Consider the following 19,112-nt stretch of genomic DNA (forward strand, 5'->3'; position numbering starts at 1 on the left):
TTCAGGGCAAGATAGGTGCACAGTTTGCACCTAATGGAACATAGTCTAAGAAACCTTTTTGGGGGCACTTGTTGGTACTCCTAGGTGAAGGGGCTCAACTGGATGCTCGGTTCGGCCTGTTTGGAGATAGTGCTAATCTTGATGCAAGATAGGTGCACGGTTTGCATGGAACATACCAAATTGCTTGGAAATCAATCTGGATGCACCCGTCCTTGATGATGTGTGTCATATGGAATCTTGCTTTAGTTAGTTTAGAAACAGTGTTAGTTTCGGTGCAAGATATGTGCATGGTTTGCGCCTAATGCACCATAGTCTAAGAAACCATTTTGGAAGCACCTGTTGGTACTTCGGTGAAGAGGCTCAAGTGGAAGCTCGGTTTGATCTGTTTGGAGATAGCGCTACTTTTGATGCAAGATAGATGCATGGTCTGCATGGAACGTACCATATGCTTAGAAATTAATTTGGACACACCCGATAGAACTCCTTGATGACATGTGTCATATGGAATCTCGCTTTGGTGTGCTTAGAGACAGTATTAGTTTCGGTGCAAGATATGTGCACGGTTTGCGCCTAATGCACCAAAGTTTAAGAAACCATTTTGGAAGCACCTGTTCGTACTCCTAGGTGAAGAGGCTCAAGTGGAGGTTCGGTCTGTTTAGAGATTGTGCTAATCTTGATGCAAGATAGGTGCACGATTTGCATCGAACATACCATATGCTCAGAAATCAATTTGGATGCACTAGATGGAACTCCTAGATGACATGTGTCATATGGAATCTCACTTTGGTCCATTTAGAGACAGTGTTAGTTTCGGTGCAAGATAGGTGCACGGTTTGCACCTAATGCACCATAGGATATGAAACCATTTTGGTCGCACCCGATGGTACTCCTAGGTCAAGGGGCTCAAGTGAAAGCTCAGTTTGGTCCATTTGGAGATAGTGCTAATCTTTATGCAAGATAGATGCACGGTTTGCATGGAACATACGATATGATCAAAAATTAATTAGGACGCACCTGATATAACTCCTTGATGATGTGTGTCATATGGAATCTTGCTTCGGTTCGTTTAGAGACAGTGTTAGTTTTGGTAGAAGATATGTGCACGGTTTACGCCTAATGCACCATAGGCTAAGAAACCATTTTAGACGCATCTGATGGTACTCGTAGTTGAAGAGGCTGGAGGCTCAATTTGGTCTGTTCAGATATAGTGCTAATCTTGATGCAAGATAGTTGCACAGTTTGCATGGATCGTACCATATGTTTAGAAATCAATTTGGACGCACCCAATGGAACTCGTAGATGACGTGTGACACATGGAATCTTGATTCGGTCTGTTTGGAGACAATGTTAGTTTTGGTGCAAGATAGGTGCATAGTTTGCGCCTAATGCACTATAGTCTAAGAAACCATTTTTGACGCACCTGTTTGTACTCCTAGATGAAGAGGCTCAAGTGGAAGCTCGGTTCGGTCTGTTTGGAGATAGTGCTAATCTTGATGCAAGGTAGGTGCATGGTTTGCATGGAACATACCATATGCATGGAAATCAATTTGGAAGCACCCGATGGAACTCCTTGATGACGTGTGTCATATGGAATCTTGCTTTGGTGTGCTTAGAGACAGTATTAGTTTTGGTGCAAGATATGTGCATGGTTTGAGCCTAATGCACCAAAGTCTAAGAAACCATTTTTGACGCACCTGTTTGTACTCCTCGATAAAGAGGCTCAGGTGGAAGCTCGGTTCGGTCTGTTTAGAGATAGTGCTAATCTTGATGCAAGATAGGTGCACGGTTTGCATGGAACATACCATATGCATGGAAATCAATTTGGATGCACTCGATGGAACTCCTTGATGAAGTGTGTCATATGGAATCTCGCTTTGGTCTGTTTAGAAATAGTGCTAGTTTCGGTGCAAGTTATGTGCATGGTTTACGCCTAATGCACCATAGTCTAAGAAACCATTTTGGAAGCACCTGTTGGTACTTCGGTGAAGAGGCTCAAGTGGAAGCTCGGTTTGATCTGTTTGGAGATAGTGCTAATCTTCATGCAAGATAGGTGCGTGATTTGCAAGAACATACCATATGCTTAGAAATCAATTTGGACGCTCCCAATGGAACTCCTAAATGACGTGTGTCATATGGAATCTTGCTTCGGTCCGTTTGTAGACATTGTAAGTTTTAGTGCAAGGTAGGTGCACAGTTTGCGCCTAATGCACCATACTCTAAGAAACCATTTTGCACGAACTGTTTGGTAATCCTAGGTGTAGAGGCTCAAGTGGAAGCTTGGTTCGGTCAGTTTGGAGATAGTGCTAATCCTTATGCAAGGTAGGTGCATGGTTTGCATGGAACATACCATATGCTTGGAAATCAATTTGCATGCACCCGATGGAACTCCTTGATGACGTGTGTCATATGGAATCTCGCTTTAGTCCATTTGGAGACATTGTTAGTTTCAGGGCAAGATAGGTGCACAGTTTGCACCTAATGGAACATAGTCTAAGAAACCTTTTTGGGGGCACTTGTTGGTACTCCTAGGTGAAGGGGCTCAACTGGATGCTCGGTTCGGCCTGTTTGGAGATAGTGCTAATCTTGATGCAAGATAGGTGCACGGTTTGCATGGAACATACCAAATTGCTTGGAAATCAATCTGGATGCACCCGTCCTTGATGATGTGTGTCATATGAAATCTTGCTTTGGTTAGTTTAGAAACAGTGTTAGTTTCGGTGCAAGATATGTGCATGGTTTGCGCCTAATGCACCATAGTCTAAGAAACCATTTTGGAAGCACCTGTTGGTACTTCGGTGAAGAGGCTCAAGTGGAAGCTCGGTTTGATCTATTTGGAGATAGCGCTACTTTTTATGCAAGATAGATGCATGGTCTGCATGGAACGTACCATATGCTTAGAAATTAATTTGGACACACCCGATAGAACTCCTTGATGACATGTGTCATATGGAATCTCGCTTTGGTGTGCTTAGAGACAGTATTAGTTTCGGTGCAAGATATGTGCACGGTTTGCGCCTAATGCACCAAAGTTTAAGAAACCATTTTGGAAGCACCTATTCGTACTCCTAGGTGAAGAGGCTCAAGTGGAGGCTCGGTTCGGTCTGTTTAGAGATTGTGCTAATCTTGATGCAAGATAGGTGCACGATTTGCATCGAACATACCATATGCTCAGAAATCAATTTGGATGCACTAGATGGAACTCCTAGATGACATGTGTCATATGGAATCTCACTTTGGTCCGTTTAGAGATAGTGTTAGTTTCGGTGCAAGATAGGTGCACGGTTTGCACCTAATGCACCATAGGATATGAAACCATTTTGGTCGCACCCGATGGTACTCCTAGGTCAAGGGGCTCAAGTGAAAGCTCAGTTTGGTCCATTTGGAGATAGTGCTAATCTTTATGCAAGATAGATGCACGGTTTGCATGGAACATACGATATGATCAAAAATTAATTAGGACGCACCTGATATAACTCCTTGATGATGTGTGTCATATGGAATCTTGCTTCGGTTCGTTTAGAGACAGCGTTAGTTTTTGTAGAAGATATGTGCACGGTTTACGCCTAATGCACCATAGGCTAAGAAACCATTTTAGACGCATCTGATGGTACTCGTAGTTGAAGAGGCTAGAGGCTTAGTTGAAGAGGCTGGAGGCTCAATTTGGTCTGTTCAGATATAGTGCTAATCTTGATGCAAGATAGTTGCACAGTTTGCATGGATCGTACCATATGTTTAGAAATCAATTTGGACGCACCCAATGGAACTCGTAGATGACGTGTGACACATGGAATCTTGATTCGGTCTGTTTGGAGACAATGTTAGTTTTGGTGCAAGATAGGTGCATAGTTTGCGCCTAATGCACTATAGTCTAAGAAACCATTTTTGACGCACCTGTTTGTACTCCTAGATGAAGAGGCTCAAGTGGAAGCTCGGTTCGGTCTGTTTGGAGATAGTGCTAATCTTGATGCAAGGTAGGTGCATGGTTTGCATGGAACATACCATATGCATGGAAATCAATTTGGAAGCACCCGATGGAACTCCTTGATGACGTGTGTCATATGGAATCTCGCTTTGGTGTGCTTAGAGACAGTATTAGTTTTGGTGCAAGATATGTGCATGGTTTGAGCCTAATGCACCAAAGTCTAAGAAACCATTTTTGACGCACCTGTTTGTACTCCTCGATAAAGAGGCTCAGGTGGAAGCTCGGTTCGGTCTGTTTAGAGATAGTGCTAATCTTGATGCAAGATAGGTGCACGGTTTGCATGGAACATACCATATGCATGGAAATCAATTTGGATGCACTCGATGGAACTCCTTGATGAAGTGTGTCATATGGAATCTCGCTTTGGTCTGTTTAGAAACAATGCTAGTTTCGGTGCAAGTTATGTGCATGGTTTACGCCTAATGCACCATAGTCTAAGAAACCATTTTGGAAGCACCTGTTGGTACTTCGGTGAAGAGGCTCAAGTGGAAGCTCGGTTTGATCTGTTTGGAGATAGTGCTAATCTTCATGCAAGATAGGTGCATGATTTGCAAGGACATACCATATGCTTAGAAATCAATTTGGACGCTCCCAATGGAACTCCTAGATGACGTGTGTCATATGGAATCTTGCTTCGGTCCGTTTGTAGACATTGTAAGTTTTAGTGCAAGGTAGGTGCACAGTTTGCGCCTAATGCACCATAGTCTAAGAAACCATTTTGCACGAACTGTTTGGTAATCCTAGGTGTAGAGGCTCAAGTGGAAGCTTGGTTCGGTCAGTTTGGAGATAGTGCTAATCCTTATGCAAGGTAGGTGCATGGTTTGCATGGAACATACCATATGCTTGGAAATCAATTTGCATGCACCCGATGGAACTCCTTGATGACGTGTGTCATATGGAATCTCGCTTTGGTCCATTTGGAGACATTGTTAGTTTCAGGGCAAGATAGGTGCACAGTTTGCACCTAATGGAACATAGTCTAAGAAACCTTTTTGGGGGCACTTGTTGGTACTCCTAGGTGAAGGGGCTCAACTGGATGCTCGGTTCGGCCTGTTTGGAGATAGTGCTAATCTTGATGCAAGATAGGTGCACGGTTTGCATGGAACATACCAAATTGCTTGGAAATCAATCTGGATGCACCCGTCCTTGATGATGTGTGTCATATGGAATCTTGCTTTAGTTAGTTTAGAAACAGTGTTAGTTTCGGTGCAAGATATGTGCATGGTTTGCGCCTAATGCACCATAGTCTAAGAAACCATTTTGGAAGCACCTGTTGGTACTTCGGTGAAGAGGCTCAAGTGGAAGCTCGGTTTGATCTGTTTGGAGATAGCGCTACTTTTGATGCAAGATAGATGCATGGTCTGCATGGAACGTACCATATGCTTAGAAATTAATTTGGACACACCCGATAGAACTCCTTGATGACATGTGTCATATGGAATCTCGCTTTGGTGTGCTTAGAGACAGTATTAGTTTCGGTGCAAGATATGTGCACGGTTTGCGCCTAATGCACCAAAGTTTAAGAAACCATTTTGGAAGCACCTGTTCGTACTCCTAGGTGAAGAGGCTCAAGTGGAGGCTCGGTTCGGTCTGTTTAGAGATTGTGCTAATCTTGATGCAAGATAGGTGCACGATTTGCATCGAACATACCATATGCTCAGAAATCAATTTGGATGCACTAGATGGAACTCCTAGATGACATGTGTCATATGGAATCTCACTTTGGTCCGTTTAGAGACAGTGTTAGTTTCGGTGCAAGATAGGTGCACGGTTTGCACCTAATGCACCATAGGATATGAAACCATTTTGGTCGCACCCGATGGTACTCCTAGGTCAAGGGGCTCAAGTGAAAGCTCAGTTTGGTCCATTTGGAGATAGTGCTAATCTTTATGCAAGATAGATGCACGGTTTGCATGGAACATACGATATGATCAAAAATTAATTAGGACGCACCTGATATAACTCCTTGATGATGTGTGTCATATGGAATCTTGCTTCGGTTCGTTTAGAGACAGTGTTAGTTTTGGTAGAAGATATGTGCACGGTTTACGCCTAATGCACCATAGGCTAAGAAACCATTTTAGACGCATCTGACGGTACTCGTAGTTGAAGAGGCTGGAGGCTCAATTTGGTCTGTTCAGATATAGTGCTAATCTTGATGCAAGATAGTTGCACAGTTTGCATGGATCGTACCATATGTTTAGAAATCAATTTGGACGCACCCAATGGAACTCGTAGATGACGTGTGACACAAGGAATCTTGATTCGGTCTGTTTGGAGACAATGTTAGTTTTGGTGCAAGATAGGTGCATAGTTTGCGCCTAATGCACTATTGTCTAAGAAACCATTTTTGACGCACCTGTTTGTACTCCTAGATGAAGAGGCTCAAGTGGAAGCTCAGTTCGGTCTGTTTGGAGATAGTGCTAATCTTGATGCAAGGTAGGTGCATGGTTTGCATGGAACATACCATATGCATGGAAATCAATTTGGAAGCACCCGATGGAACTCCTTGATGAAGTGTGTCATATGAAATCTCGCTTTGGTCTGTTTAGAAACAGTGCTAGTTTCGGTGCAAGTTATGTGCATGGTTTACGCCTAATGCACCATAGTATAAGAAACCATTTTGGAAGCACCTGTTGGTACTTCGGTGAAGAGGCTCAAGTGGAAGCTCGGTTTGATCTGTTTGGAGATAGTGCTAATCTTCATGCAAGATAGGTGCGTGATTTGCAAGAACATACCATATGCTTAGAAATCAATTTGGACGCTCCCAATGGAACTCCTAAATGACGTGTGTCATATGGAATCTTGCTTCGGTCCGTTTGTAGACATTGTAAGTTTTAGTGCAAGGTAGGTGCACAGTTTGCGCCTAATGCACCATACTCTAAGAAACCATTTTGCACGAACTGTTTGGTAATCCTAGGTGTAGAGGCTCAAGTGGAAGCTTGGTTCGGTCAGTTTGGAGATAGTGCTAATCCTTATGCAAGGTAGGTGCATGGTTTGCATGGAACATACCATATGCTTGGAAATCAATTTGCATGCACCCGATGGAACTCCTTGATGACGTGTGTCATATGGAATCTCGCTTTGGTCCATTTGGAGACATTGTTAGTTTCAAGGCAAGATAGGTGCACAGTTTGCACCTAATGGAACATAGTCTAAGAAACCTTTTTGGGGGCACTTGTTGGTACTCCTAGGTGAAGGGGCTCAACTGGATGCTCGGTTCGGCCTGTTTGGAGATAGTGCTAATCTTGATGCAAGATAGGTGCACGGTTTGCATGGAACATACCAAATTGCTTGGAAATCAATCTGGATGCACCCGTCCTTGATGATGTGTGTCATATGGAATCTTGCTTTGGTTAGTTTAGAAACAGTGTTAGTTTCGGTGCAAGATATGTGCATGGTTTGCGCCTAATGCACCATAGTCTAAGAAACCATTTTGGAAGCACCTGTTGGTACTTCGGTGAAGAGGCTCAAGTGGAAGCTCGGTTTGATCTGTTTTGAGATAGTGCTAATCTTCATGCAAGATAGGTGCATGATTTGCAAGGAACATACCATATGCTTAGAAATCAATTTGGACGCACCCAATGAACTCCTAGATGACGTGTGTCATATGGAATCTTGCTTCTGTCCGTTTGTAGACATTGTAAGTTTTAGTGCAAGGTAGGTGCACAGTTTGCGCCTAATGCACTATAGTCTAAGATACCATTTTTGACGCACCTGTTTGTACTCCTAGATGAAGAGGCTCAAGTGGAAGCTCGGTTCGGTCTGTTTGGAGATAGTGCTAATCTTGATGCAAGGTAGGTGCATGGTTTGCATGGAACATACCATATGCATGGAAATCAATTTGGAAGCACCCGATGGAACTCCTTGATGACGTGTGTCATATGGAATCTCGCTTTGGTGTGCTTAGAGACAGTATTAGTTTTGGTGCAAGATATGTGCATGGTTTGAGCCTAATGCACCAAAGTCTAAGAAACCATTTTTGACGCACCTGTTTGTACTCCTCGATAAAGAGGCTCAGGTGGAAGCTCGGTTCGGTCTGTTTAGAGATAGTGCTAATCTTGATGCAAGATAGGTGCACGGTTTGCATGGAACATACCATATGCATGGAAATCAATCTGGATGCACCCGTCCTTGATGAAGTGTGTCATATGGAATCTCGCTTTGGTCTGTTTAGAAACAGTGCTAGTTTCGGTGCAAGTTATGTGCATGGTTTACGCCTAATGCACCATAGTCTAAGAAACCATTTTGGAAGCACCTGTTGGTACTTCGGTGAAGAGGCTCAAGTGGAAGCTCGGTTTGATCTGTTTGGAGATAGTGCTAATCTTCATGCAAGATAGGTGCATGATTTGCAAGGACATACCATATGCTTAGAAATCAATTTGGACGCTCCCAATGGAACTCCTAGATGACGTGTGTCATATGGAATCTTGCTTCGGTCCGTTTGTAGACATTGTAAGTTTTAGTGCAAGGTAGGTGCACAGTTTGCGCCTAATGCACCATACTCTAAGAAACCATTTTGCACGAACTGTTTGGTAATCCTAGGTGTAGAGGCTCAAGTGGAAGCTTGGTTCGGTCAGTTTGGAGATAGTGCTAATCCTTATGCAAGGTAGGTGCATGGTTTGCATGGAACATACCATATGCTTGGAAATCAATTTGCATGCACCCGATGGAACTCCTTGATGACGTGTGTCATATGGAATCTCGCTTTAGTCCATTTGGAGACATTGTTAGTTTCAGGGCAAGATAGGTGCACAGTTTGCACCTAATGGAACATAGTCTAAGAAACCTTTTTGGGGGCACTTGTTGGTACTCCTAGGTGAAGGGGCTCAACTGGATGCTCGGTTCGGGCTGTTTGGAGATAGTGCTAATCTTGATGCAAGATAGGTGCACGGTTTGCATGGAACATACCAAATTGCTTGGAAATCAATCTGGATGCACCCGTCCTTGATGATGTGTGTCACATGGAATCTTGCTCTGGTTAGTTTAGAAACAGTGTTAGTTTCGGTGCAAGATATGTGCATGGTTTGCGCCTAATGCACCATAGTCTAAGAAACCATTTTGGAAGCACCTGTTGGTACTTCGGTGAAGAGGCTCAAGTGGAAGCTCGGTTTGATCTGTTTGGAGATAGCTCTACTTTTGATGCAAGATAGATGCATGGTCTGCATGGAACGTACCATATGCTTAGAAATTAATTTGGACACACCCGATAGAACTCCTTGATGACATGTGTCATATGGAATCTCGCTTTGGTGTGCTTAGAGACAGTATTAGTTTTGGTGCAAGATATGTGCATGGTTTGAGCCTAATGCACCAAAGTCTAAGAAACCATTTTTGACGCACCTGTTTGTACTCCTCGATAAAGAGGCTCAGGTGGAAGCTCGGTTCGGTCTGTTTAGAGATAGTGCTAATCTTGATGCAAGATAGGTGCACGGTTTGCATGGAACATACCATATGCATGGAAATCAATTTGGATGCACTCGATGGAACTCCTTGATGAAGTGTGTCATATGGAATCTCGCTTTGGTCTGTTTAGAAACAGTGTTAGTTTCGGTGCAAGTTATGTGCATGGTTTGCGCCTAGTGCACCATTGTCTAAGAAACCATTTTGGAAGCACCTGTTGGTACTTCGGTGAAGAGGCTCAAGTGGAAGCTCGGTTTGATCTGTTTGGAGATAGTGCTACTTTTGATGCAAGATAGATGCATGGTCTGCATGGAACGTACCATATGCTTAGAAATTAATTTGGACACACCCGATAGAACTCCTTGATGACATGTGTCATATGGAATCTCGCTTTGGTGTGCTTAGAGACAGTATTAGTTTCGGTGCAAGATATGTGCACGGTTTGCGCCTAATGCACCAAAGTTTAAGAAACCATTTTGGAAGCACCTGTTCGTACTCCTAGGTGAAGAGGCTCAAGTGGAGGTTCGGTCTGTTTAGAGATTGTGCTAATCTTGATGCAAGATAGGTGCACGATTTGCATCGAACATACCATATGCTCAGAAATCAATTTGGATGCACTAGATGGAACTCCTAGATGACATGTGTCATATGGAATCTCACTTTGGTCCGTTTAGAGACAGTGTTAGTTTCGGTGCAAGATAGGTGCACGGTTTGCACCTAATGCACCGTAGGATATGAAACCATTTTGGTCGCACCCGATGGTACTCCTAGGTCAAGGGGCTCAAGTGAAAGCTCAGTTTGGTCCATTTTGAGATAGTGCTAATCTTTATGCAAGATAGATGCACGGTTTGCATGGAACATACGATATGATCAAAAATTAATTAGGACGCACCTGATATAACTCCTTGATGATGTGTGTCATATGGAATCTTGCTTCGGTTCGTTTAGAGACAGCGTTAGTTTTGGTAGAAGATATGTGCACGGTTTACGCCTAATGCACCATAGGCTAAGAAACCATTTTAGACGCATCTGATGGTACTCGTAGTTGAAGAGGCTGGAGGCTTAGTTGAAGAGGCTGGAGGCTCAATTTGGTCTGTTCAGATATAGTGCTAATATTGATGCAAGATAGTTGCACAGTTTGCATGGATCGTACCATATGTTTAGAAATCAATTTGGACGCACCCAATGGAACTCGTAGATGACGTGTGACACATGGAATCTTGATTCGGTCTGTTTGGAGACAATGTTAGTTTTGGTGCAAGATAGGTGCATAGTTTGCGCCTAATGCACTATAGTCTAAGAAACCATTTTTGACGCACCTGTTTGTACTCCTAGATGAAGAGGCTCAAGTGGAAGCTCGGTTCGGTCTGTTTGGAGATAGTGCTAATCTTGATGCAAGGTAGGTGCATGGTTTGCATGGAACATACCATATGCATGGAAATCAATTTGGAAGCACCCGATGGAACTCCTTGATGACGTGTGTCATATGGAATCTCGCTTTGGTGTGCTTAGAGACAGTATTAGTTTTGGTGCAAGATATGTGCATGGTTTGAGCCTAATGCACCAAAGTCTAAGAAACCATTTTTGACGCACCTATTTGTACTCCTCGATAAAGAGGCTCAGGTGGAAGCTCGGTTCGGTCTGTTTAGAGATAGTGCTAATCTTGATGCAAGATAGGTGCACGGTTTGCATGGAACATACCATATGCATGGAAATCAATTTGGATGCACTCGATGGAACTCCTTGATGAAGTGTGTCATATGGAATCTCGCTTTGGTCTGTTTAGAAACAGTGCTAGTTTCGGTGCAAGTTATGTGCATGGTTTACGCCTAATGCACCATAGTCTAAGAAACCATTTTGGAAGCACCTGTTGGTACTTCGGTGAAGAGGCTCAAGTGGAAGCTCGGTTTGATCTGTTTGGAGATAGTGCTAATCTTCATGCAAGATAGGTGCATGATTTGCAAGGACATACCATATGCTTAGAAATCAATTTGGACGCTCCCAATGGAACTCCTAGATGACGTGTGTCATATGGAATCTTGCTTCGGTCCGTTTGTAGACATTGTAAGTTTTAGTGCAAGGTAGGTGCACAGTTTGCGCCTAATGCACCATACTCTAAGAAACCATTTTGCACGAACTGTTTGGTAATCCTAGGTGTAGAGGCTCAAGTGGAAGCTTGGTTCGGTCAGTTTGGAGATAGTGCTAATCCTTATGCAAGGTAGGTGCATGGTTTGCATGGAACATACCATATGCTTGGAAATCAATTTGCATGCACCCGATGGAACTCCTTGATGACGTGTGTCATATGGAATCTCGCTTTGGTCCATTTGGAGACATTGTTAGTTTCAGGGCAAGATAGGTGCACAGTTTGCACCTAATGGAACATAGTCTAAGAAACCTTTTTGGGGGCACTTGTTGGTACTCCTAGGTGAAGGGGCTCAACTGGATGCTCGGTTCGGCCTGTTTGGAGATAGTGCTAATCTTGATGCAAGATAGGTGCACGGTTTGCATGGAACATACCAAATTGCTTGGAAATCAATCTAGATGCACCCGTCCTTGATGATGTGTGTCATATGAAATCTTGCTTTGGTTAGTTTAGAAACAGTGTTAGTTTCGGTGCAAGATATGTGCATGGTTTGCGCCTAATGCACCATAGTCTAAGAAACCATTTTGGAAGCACCTGTTGGTACTTCGGTGAAGAGGCTCAAGTGGAAGCTCGGTTTGATCTGTTTGGAGATAGCGCTACTTTTGATGCAAGATAGATGCATGGTCTGCATGGAACGTACCATATGCTTAGAAATTAATTTGGACACACCCGATAGAACTCCTTGATGACATGTGTCATATGGAATCTCGCTTTGGTGTGCTTAGAGACAGTATTAGTTTCGGTGCAAGATATGTGCACGGTTTGCGCCTAATGCACCAAAGTTTAAGAAACCATTTTGGAAGCACCTGTTCGTACTCCTAGGTGAAGAGGCTCAAGTGGAGGTTCGGTCTGTTTAGAGATTGTGCTAATCTTGATGCAAGATAGGTGCACGATTTGCATCGAACATACCATATGCTCAGAAATCAATTTGGATGCACTAGATGGAACTCCTAGATGACATGTGTCATATGGAATCTCACTTTGGTCCGTTTAGAGACAGTGTTAGTTTCGGTGCAAGATAGGTGCACGGTTTGCACCTAATGCACCGTAGGATATGAAACCATTTTGGTCGCACCCGATGGTACTCCTAGGTCAAGGGGCTCAAGTGAAAGCTCAGTTTGGTCCATTTGGAGATAGTGCTAATCTTTATGCAAGATAGATGCACGGTTTGCATGGAACATACGATATGATCAAAAATTAATTAGGACACACCTGATATAACTCCTTGATGATGTGTGTCATATGGAATCTTGCTTCGGTTCGTTGAGAGACAGTGTTAGTTTTGGTAGAAGATATGTGCACGGTTTACGCCTAATGCACCATAGGCTAAGAAACCATTTTAGACGCATCTGATGGTACTCGTAGTTGAAGAGGCTGGAGGCTTAGTTGAAGAGGCTGGAGGCTCAATTTGGTCTGTTCAGATATAGTGCTAATCTTGATGCAAGATAGTTGCACAGTTTGCATGGATCGTACCATATGTTTAGAAATCAATTTGGACGCACCCAATGGAACTCGTAGATGACGTGTGACACATGGAATCTTGATTCGGTCTGTTTGGAGACAATGTTAGTTTTGGTGCAAGATAGGTGCATAGTTTGCGCCTAATGCACTATAGTCTAAGAAACCATTTTTGACGCACCTGTTTGTACTCCTAGATGAAGAGGCTCAAGTGGAAGCTCGGTTCGGTCTGTTTGGAGATAGTGCTAATCTTGATGCAAGGTAGGTGCATGGTTTGCATGGAACATACCATATGCATGGAAATCAATTTGGAAGCACCCGATGGAACTCCTTGATGACGTGTGTCATATGGAACCTTGCTTTGGTGTGCTTAGAGACAGTATTAGTTTTGGTGCAAGATATGTGCATGGTTTGAGCCTAATGCACCAAAGTCTAAGAAACCATTTTTGACGCACCTGTTTGTACTCCTCGATAAAGAGGCTCAGGTGGAAGCTCGGTTCGGTCTGTTTAGAGATAGTGCTAATCTTGATGCAAGATAGGTGCACGGTTTGCATGGAACATACCATATGCATGGAAATCAATTTGGATGCACTCGATGGAACTCCTTGATGAAGTGTGTCATATGGAATCTCGCTTTGGTCTGTTTAGAAACAGTGCTAGTTTCGGTGCAAGTTATGTGCATGGTTTACGCCTAATGCACCATAGTCTAAGAAACCATTTTGGAAGCACCTGTTGGTACTTCGGTGAAGAGGCTCAAGTGGAAGCTCGGTTTGATCTGTTTGGAGATAGTGCTAATCTTCATGCAAGATAGGTGCATGATTTGCAAGGACATACCATATGCTTAGAAATCAATTTGGACGCTCCCAATGGAACTCCTAGATGACGTGTGTCATATGGAATCTTGCTTCGGTCCGTTTGTAGACATTGTAAGTTTTAGTGCAAGGTAGGTGCACAGTTTGCGCCTAATGCACCATACTCTAAGAAACCATTTTGCACGAACTGTTTGGTAATCCTAGGTGTAGAGGCTCAAGTGGAAGCTTGGTTCGGTCAGTTTGGAGATAGTGCTAATCCTTATGCAAGGTAGGTGCATGGTTTGCATGGAACATACCATATGCTTGGAAATCAATTTGCATGCACCCGATGGAACTCCTTGATGACGTGTGTCATATGGAATCTCGCTTTGGTCCATTTGGAGACATTGTTAGTTTCAGGGCAAGATAGGTGCACAGTTTGCACCTAATGGAACATAGTCTAAGAAACCTTTTTGGGGGCACTTGTTGGTACTCCTAGGTGAAGGGGCTCAACTGGATGCTCGGTTCGGCCGGTTTGGAGATAGTGCTAATCTTGATGCAAGATAGGTGCACGGTTTGCATGGAACATACCAAATTGCTTGGAAATCAATCTAGATGCACCAGTCCTTGATGATGTGTGTCATATGGAATCTTGCTTTGGTTAGTTTAGAAACAATGTTAGTTTCGGTGCAAGATATGTGCATGGTTTGCGCCTAATGCACCATAGTCTAAGAAACCATTTTGGAAGCACCTGTTGGTACTTCGGTGAAGAGACTCAAGTGGAAGCTCGGTTTGATCTGTTTGGAGATAGCGCTACTTTTGATGCAAGATAGATGCATGGTCTGCATGGAACGTACCATATGCTTAGAAATTAATTTGGACACACCCGATAGAACTCCTTGATGACATGTGTCATATGGAATCTCGCTTTGGTGTGCTTAGAGACAGTATTAGTTTCGGTGCAAGATATGTGCACGGTTTGCGCCTAATGCACCAAAGTTTAAGAAACCATTTTGGAAGCACCTGTTCGTACTCCTAGGTGAAGAGGCTCAAGTGGAGGCTCGGTTCGGTCTGTTTAGAGATTGTGCTAATCTTGATGCAAGATAGGTGCACGATTTGCATCGAACATACCATATGCTCAGAAATCAATTTGGATGCACTAGATGGAACTCCTAGATGACATGTGTCATATGGAATCTCACTTTGGTCCGTTTAGAGACAGTGTTAGTTTCGGTGCAAGATAGGTGCACGGTTTGCACCTAATGCACCATAGGATATGAAACCATTTTGGTCGCACCCGATGGTACTCCTAGGTCAAGGGGCTCAAGTGAAAGCTCAGTTTGGTCCATTTGGAGATAGTGCTAATCTTTATGCAAGATAGATGCACAAATTAATTAGGACGCACCTGATATAACTCCTTGATGATGTGTGTCATATGGAATCTTGCTTCGGTTCGTTTAGAGACAGTGTTAGTTTTGGTAGAAGATATGTGCACGGTTTACGCCTAATGCACCATAGGCTAAGAAACCATTTTAGACGCATCTGATGGTACTCGTAGTTGAAGAGGCTGGAGGCTTAGTTGAAGAGGCTGGAGGCTCAATTTGGTCTGTTCAGATATAGTGCTAATATTGATGCAAGATAGTTGCACAGTTTGCATGGATCGTACCATATGTTTAGAAATCAATTTGGACGCACCCAATGGAACTCGTAGATGACGTGTGACACATGGAATCTTGATTCGGTCTGTTTGGAGACAATGTTAGTTTTGGTGCAAGATAGGTGCATAGTTTGCGCCTAATGCACTATAGTCTAAGAAACCATTTTTGACGCACCTGTTTGTACTCCTAGATGAAGAGGCTCAAGTGGAAGCTCGGTTCGGTCTGTTTGGAGATAGTGCTAATCTTGATGCAAGGTAGGTGCATGGTTTGCATGGAACATACCATATGCATGGAAATCAATTTGGAAGCACCCGATGGAACTCCTTGATGACGTGTGTCATATGGAATCTCGCTTTGGTGTGCTTAGAGACAGTATTAGTTTTGGTGCAAGATATGTGCATGGTTTGAGCCTAATGCACCAAAGTCTAAGAAACCATTTTTGACGCACCTGTTTGTACTCCTCGATAAAGAGGCTCAGGTGGAAGCTCGGTTCGGTCTGTTTAGAGATAGTGCTAATCTTGATGCAAGATAGGTGCACGGTTTGCATGGAACATACCATATGCATGGAAATCAATTTGGATGCACTCGATGGAACTCCTTGATGAAGTGTGTCATATGGAATCTCGCTTTGGTCTGTTTAGAAATAGTGCTAGTTTCGGTGCAAGTTATGTGCATGGTTTACGCCTAATGCACCATAGTCTAAGAAACCATTTTGGAAGCACCTGTTGGTACTTCGGTGAAGAGGCTCAAGTGGAAGCTCGGTTTGATCTGTTTGGAGATAGTGCTAATCTTCATGCAAGATAGGTGCATGATTTGCAAGAACATATCATATGCTTAGAAATCAATTTGGACGCTCCCAATGGAACTCCTAGATGACGTGTGTCATATGGAATCTTGCTTCGGTCCGTTTGTAGACATTGTAAGTTTTAGTGCAAGGTAGGTGCACAGTTTGCGCCTAATGCACCATACTCTAAGAAACCATTTTGCACGAACTGTTTGGTAATCCTAGGTGTAGAGGCTCAAGTGGAAGCTTGGTTCGGTCAGTTTGGAGATAGTGCTAATCCTTATGCAAGGTAGGTGCATGGTTTGCATGGAACATACCATATGCTTGGAAATCAATTTGCATGCACCCGATGGAACTCCTTGATGACGTGTGTCATATGGAATCTCGCTTTGGTCCATTTGGAGACATTGTTAGTTTCAGGGCAAGATAGGTGCACAGTTTGCACCTAATGGACCATAGTCTAAGAAACCTTTTTGTGGGCACTTGTTGGTACTCCTAGGTGAAGGGGCTCAAACTGGATGCTCGGTTCGGCCTGTTTGGAGATAGTGCTAATCTTGATGCAAGATAGGTGCACGGTTTGCATGGAGCATACGAAATTGCTTGGAAATCTATCTGGATGCACCCGTCCTTGATGATGTGTGTCATATGGAATCTTGCTTTGGTTAGTTTAGAAACAGTGTTAGTTTCGGTGCAAGATATGTGCATGGTTTGCGTCTAATGCAGCATAGTCTAAGAAACCATTTTGGAAGCACCTGTTGGTACTTCGGTGAAGAGGCTCAAGTGGAAGCTCGGTTTGATCTGTTTGGAGATAGCGCTACTTTTGATGCAAGATAGATGCACGGTCTGCATGGAACGTACCATATGCTTAGAAATTAATTTGGACACACCCGATAGAACTCCTTGACGACGTGTGTCATATGGAATCTCGCTTTGGTGTGCTTAGAGACAGTATTAGTTTCGGTGCAAGATATGTGCACGGTTTGCGCCTAATGCACCAAAGTTTAAGAAACCATTTTGGAAGCACCTGTTCGTACCCCTAGGTGAAGAGGCTCAAGTGGAGGCTCGGTTCGATCTGTTTAGAGATAGTGCTAATCTTGATGCAAGATAGGTGCACGATTTGCATCGAACATACCATATGGTCATAAATCAATTTGGATGCACTAGATGGAACTCCTAGATGACAGGTGTCATATGGAATCTCACTTTGGTCCGTTTAGAGACAGTGTTAGTTTCGGTGCAAGATAGGTGCACGGTTTGCACCTAATGCACCATAGGATAAGAAACCATTTTGGTCGCACCCGATGGTACTCCTAGGTCAAGGGGCTCAAGTCAAAGCTCAGTTTGGTCTATTTGGAGATAGTGCTAATCTTTATCTCTACCCCTATAATACACCTATTTTAATAAATCTACAGCCACACAACAAGTATTGACTCCATAGTCTTGTTGTATGCTACATCCACACCTGCAAATGTACACAGAAAATAAAACACTATCAAAACGGATGTACCAGATCATCTCTTAGTCATTCTCTCTCATTACTCATCCAAATCTAACGGCTCATGTTCAATGTGTCTGCCCTCCCGCAGACCTCCAACGCGCATGCAGATCGTTCTCACGTTTAATTCGGTTGCCCCCATCCACGATCATTTGACTCCCAGACCGACGGCACAGGAAGCGGCGACCACCAAGGACACGACACACGGTGACCGCGAGGGCCAAGACACTAAGAGCGGGGACACAGATCGCCACTGCCCAGGGACGGCGACGAGGGCAGTGATGGGCGGCCACAGAGGACGACTGATTGCAGTCCGGCACTCCGGCAACAGATCAGTCCGAGACTTCGAGTAGTGGTCGTGGGTTAGCAGTACACACGCACGGCGGCGCCGGCGCCGGCGGCACAGCCAACTGCGAGGCGTTCATTGCCTTCTGAATCCTGGACGGCAGCAAAGTGGCGTGGACACGCACGCACAGCAGCAGCGGCATCACGACCAACTGCATTTGTAAGCTTCTTCAGACAATTGTTGATGCTTTTCTTGGCTACCGCCGTGCTCTGTTTTAGTTTCTTTTCTTCTTCCCGTACCTTTTCAGTAAGTTCAGTAGTCTGCAAGAGATGGTGTAAGTTAGGTGAGTTGTTTTCCCTCACGTTCACAAATTGTTCTAACCTTTCCAAAAATGTTTGTTCCAATCATCATGACATATGGCAAAAATTGGATTTTCAGGTGCTACAGGTACATAGCCAGGCCAAATCATTAGCTTGCAGATTTAATCTCCCTCAAGGCACCACTATCGGTAAGTTTGCCATTTGCTACCTGGTTAAATTAGATACGCCACTGTTGATTCCTTATATTAGTATATTGCGAAATCATTTGCTTGCAGGTTTGAAAAAACAAGAAGACATGGCATCTCAGAAATCAGAACGCACTGTGTTAGGTGAAATAACAAATGACAACACAGGTATTTGGCTATTCATAAATCAAATCGCACAACTGTCGTGGCTTTGCTGTCATTATATATAAACACTTGCAGCACCTCTAGATGAGGCCGAGCGAAAGAAGCAAGAAAGGAATAGAAAACAACGAGAATACCGAGCAAGGAGAAAGGCTGAGGAATCTGAAGAAATAAGACAAGAAAGGAACAAAAGACGACGGGAAGAACGATTATTCAATATGACAGTAACATTAACAAATAATAATAATACCCTAGGAGGAGCTAATCATTGTACTGTCTGCAATTGCTACTCTTTACCAACATTAATTAGGTGTCTTTGTCTATCTCAAACTTTACTCTACTAGTATAATGCCCGTGCTAACGCAACGGTTTTATTTTGAAAATGTACATAATATAAGAGATAGGTGAGACTCTGATTATAAAATAGACAGTGTCATCAGGG

This window comes from Sorghum bicolor, chromosome 5, assembly GCF_000003195.3.
Source record: "Sorghum bicolor cultivar BTx623 chromosome 5, Sorghum_bicolor_NCBIv3, whole genome shotgun sequence".
NCBI lineage: Eukaryota > Viridiplantae > Streptophyta > Magnoliopsida > Poales > Poaceae > Sorghum > Sorghum bicolor.